Genomic DNA, 4,620 nt, shown 5'->3' on the forward strand with positions numbered 1-4,620 from the left:
TGTTTTAAAAACAAAAGAACAAGAAGTACATGGTTTCGAATTCATCCTTGAAACTAGTTTAATTATTTTGATGTGGTGACAATACTTTTTGTTTTCTGAATGAATGCTTGAACAGTGCATATGTCTTTTGAAGTTGATGTTTATGAATGTTAAATATGTTGGTTCTTGAAAGAATGATGAAAAGGAGAAATGTTATTTGATAATTTGAAAAATCATAAAAATGATTCTTGAAGCAAGAAAAAGTAGTGAATACAAAAGCTTGTAGAAAAAAAAAAAGAAAAAAATGGCGAAAAAAATAGAAAAAGAAAAAAAAGCAAGCAGAAAAAGCCAAAAGCTCTTTAAACCAAAAGGCAAGAGCAAAAAGCCAATAGCCCTTAAAACCAAAAGGCAAGGGTAATAAAAAGGATCCAAGGCTTTGAGCATCAGTGGATAGGAGAGCCTAAAGGAATAAAATCCTGGCCTAAGCGGTTAAACCAAGCTATCCCTAACCATGTGCTTGTGGCGTGAAGGTGTCAAGTGAAAACTTGAGACTGAGCGGTTAAAGTCAAGGTCCAAAGCAAAAAAAGAGTGTGCTTAAGAACCCTGGACACCTCTAATTGGGGACTTTAGCAAAGCTGAGTCACAATCTGAAAAGGTTCACCCAGTTATGTGTCTGTGGCATGTATGTATCCGGTGGTAATACTGGAAAACAAAGTGCTTAGGGCCACGGCCAAGACTCATAAAGTAGTTGTGTTCAAGAATCAACATACTGAACTAGGAGAATCAATAACACTATCTGAATTCTAAGTTCCTATAGATGCCAATCATTCTGAACTTCAATGGATAAAGTGAGATGCCAAAACTATTCAAGAGGCAAAAAGCTACAAGTCCCACTCATCTTATTGGAGCTATGTTTCATTGATATTTTAGAATTTATAGTATATTCTCTTCTTTTTATTCTATTTGATTTTCAGTTGCTTGGGGACAAGCAACAATTTAAGTTTGGTGTTGTGATGAGCGGATAATTTATACGCTTTTTGGTATTGTTTTTAGTATGTTTTTAGTAGGATCTAGTTACTTTTAGGGATGTTTTTATTAGTTTTTATGTTAAGTTCACATTTCTGGACTTTACTATGATTTTGTGTGTTTTTTTGTGATTTCAGGTATTTTCTGGCTGAAATTGAGGGACTTGAGCAAAAATCAGATTCAGAGGTTGAAGAAGGACTGCTGATGCTGTTGGATTCTGACCTCCCTGCACTCAAAGTGTATTTTCTGGAGCTACAGAACTCGAAATGGTGCGCTTCCAATTGCATTGGAAAGTAGACATCCAGGACTTTCCAGAAATATATAATAGTCCATACTTTGAATAAGGATTGAGGACGTAAACTGGCCTTCAACGCCAGTTCCATGCTGCAGTCTGGCGTCCAGCGCCAGAAACAAGTTGCAAAGTGGAGTTCAACGCCAGAAACACGTTACAAACTGGTGTTCAACTCCAAGAATGACCTATCCACGTACAAACTTCAAGCTCAGCCCAAGCACACACCAAGTGGGCCCCGGAAGTGGATTTCTACATCATTTACAATTCTGTAAACCCTAGTAACTAGTTTAGTATAAATAGGACTTTTTACTATTGTATTTACATCTGATAATATTAGGATTTTTAGTTCAAATTTGGATCATATTGATCACGTTTGGAGGCTTGCCATTCGGCCATGCCTGGACCTTCATCACTTATGTATTTGCTGTTTTTCTATTCAATTCAACTTATTCCGCTTCTAAGATATCCATTCGCACCCAAGAACATGATGAATGTGATGATTATGTAACGCTCATCATCATTCTCACTTATGAACGCGTGCCTGACAAACACTTCCGTTCTACATGCAAACAAGCTAGAATGAGTATCTCTTAGATATCTAATACAAAGGACTGAGTCCGAGATATTAGAATCTTCGTGGTATAAGTTAGAACCCATGGATGGCCATTCCTGAGATCCGGAAAGTCTAAACCTTGTCTGTGGTATTTCGAGTAGGATCTGGGAAGGGATGGCTGTGACGATCTTCAAACTCGCGAGTGCTGGGCGTAGTGACAGATGCAAAAGGAGGGTGAATCCTATTCCAGTATGATCGAGAACCTCCAGTTGATTAGCTGTGCCGTGACAGAGCATTTGGACTTTTTTCACAGAGAGGATGGGATGTAGCCATTGACAACGGTGATGCCTTACAGAAATCTTGCCATGGAAAGGAGTAGGAATGATTGGATGAAGACAGCAGGAAAGCAGAGGTTCAGAGGAACGAAAGCATCTCTATACGCTTATCTGAAATTCTCACCAATGATTTACATAAGTATTTCTATCTTTATTTTTTGTTTATTTATTATTATTATTCGAAAACTCCATAACCATTTGATATCCTCCTGACTGAGATTTACAAGATGACCATAGCTTGCTCATACCAACAATCTCCGTAGGATCGACCCTTACTCACGTAAGGTTTTATTACTTGGACGACCTAGTGCACTTTCTGGTTAGTTGTATCGAAGTTGTGAATGAAAAACGATTTATTAAGACATGCACCAAGTTTTTGGCACCGTTGCCTGAGATCACAATTTCGTGCACCACATTCTTGACGGCTTTTGATGCTCTATCTTCACTTTCTGACAAGTCAAACACTTGGATACCACGGTTGCTACATCACCTTTCATCCCCGGCCATCAGAACATCTTCTTCAAGTCATAATACATCTTCGTGCTTCCGGGATGAATAGAAAACCCACTGTTGTGAGCCTTCGACAGCTAGTCTCACCTCAAACTCCCAACATCCGGTATGCAAATTCTTCCCTTGTATCTCAATAACCCTTCATCATCCTTAGTGAATTCTTCGCGCCTATTATCACCAACTGGTTGAAACAATTGGTGAAGCTTCTGCTCATCTTGCTGAGCCCTTTGTATTTCTGATTTAAACGTGCTTGAGATTTGTAGTTGGTTTAAACAAGCTCTCCCGGCAACTTCACCAATATCCAGCTCAAGATCCACAAACTTATCTACTAGCTCCTCTTCCTTAATCCTCATCCAAGCTATCGTTAGAGATTTCTGACTCAAAGCGTCTGCTACCATGTTCACCTTTCCAGGGTGATAACTTAACTCAAAATCATAATCTTTAAGCAACTCCATCCATCTTCTCTGGCGCATATTTAGCTCCTTCTGATCAAAGATATACTTGAGACTCTTATGATAAAAAAAGACACTAAACCTTACTCCGTACAAGTGGTGCCTCCAAATCTTCAATGCAAACACAATCGCCGCTAATTCCAAGTTATGAGTGGGGTAATTCACCTCATGCGGTCTCAGCTGACGCGATGTGTAAGCCACCACGTTCCGGTGTTGCATCAACACACAACCCAAACCCTTCAAGGAAGCATCACAGTACACTTCAAACGGTTCATGCGGTTCCGGCAAGATCAAAACAGGTGCTGAAGTTATTCTCTGCTTTAAAGTTTGAAAACTCTCTTCGCACTCCGATGTCCACACAAATGGCACCTCTTTCCTCCTTAATTTCGTCATCGGTAGCGCAATCCGGGAAAATCCTTTGATAAATCTCCGGTAATATCCGACTAAACCCAAAAAGCTCCTGACTTCTGTCACAGTCGTCAGTCTTTCCCATTCCATCACCGCTTCTACCTTAGAAGGATCCACCGCTATTCCTCCTTTACTCACCACGTGGCCTAAGAACTTTACTTCTTCCTTCCAGAACTCGCACTTCGACAACTTAGCATACAACTTTCTCTCCTTTAGAATTTGCAGCACAATCCTCAAGTGCTCCTCATGCTCTTTTTCCGTCTTAGAGTAAACTAAGATGTCATCTATGAAAACCACCACGAATTTGTCCAAAAAGGGACGAAACACTCTGTTCATGTAATCCATAAAAACAGCAGGTGCATTCGTTAATCCAAAGGACATTACCGCAAACTCGTAGTGTCCATAGCGTGTTCTAAACACCGTCTTAGGGATATCATCCTCTTTCACCCTGATTTGATGGTAACCGGATCTTAAATCTATCTTGGAAAACACTCCAGCTCCTCGTAATTAATCCATCAAGTCATCTTTTCTTGGAAGCGGGTACTTGTTCTTCATAGTCACCTTATTCAACTGTCGGTAATCCACGCACAAGCGCATTCCTCCATCCTTCTTCTTCACCAATAAAACTGGCACTCCCCACGGTGATACACTCGGTCGAATGAAACTCTTGTTTAGAAGCTCTTCCAACTGAGTCTTTAACTCTGCCAGCTCTATCGGAGCCATCCTATATGGCACAATCGACACTGGCCCGGCTCCCGTCACCAATTCGATCTCAAATTCAATTTCCCTCTGAGGTGGGAACTCCGGGATATCTTCTGGGAATACTTCTGGAAAATCTTTAACCATCGGTATCTGATCTAAGTTCTGGACATCACCCAATGCATTAGCAGCCAACAGAATATAACCCTGACACTCCTCCCTACTACAATGCACCATTACAGAGTTTAGGTAATATCCCGTAGCTATTACTGCTCCATTTTCTCCTTCCGGCATAAACCGAATTGTCTGTTCAAAGCAATCCAATAAAACCCAATTCTTCGACAACCAATCAAACCCCAAAATCAT

Source organism: Arachis ipaensis, chromosome B3 (assembly GCF_059453495.1).
Source record: "Arachis ipaensis isolate K30076 ecotype BB chromosome B3, ASM5945349v1, whole genome shotgun sequence".
In the NCBI taxonomy this organism is placed as follows: domain Eukaryota; kingdom Viridiplantae; phylum Streptophyta; class Magnoliopsida; order Fabales; family Fabaceae; genus Arachis; species Arachis ipaensis.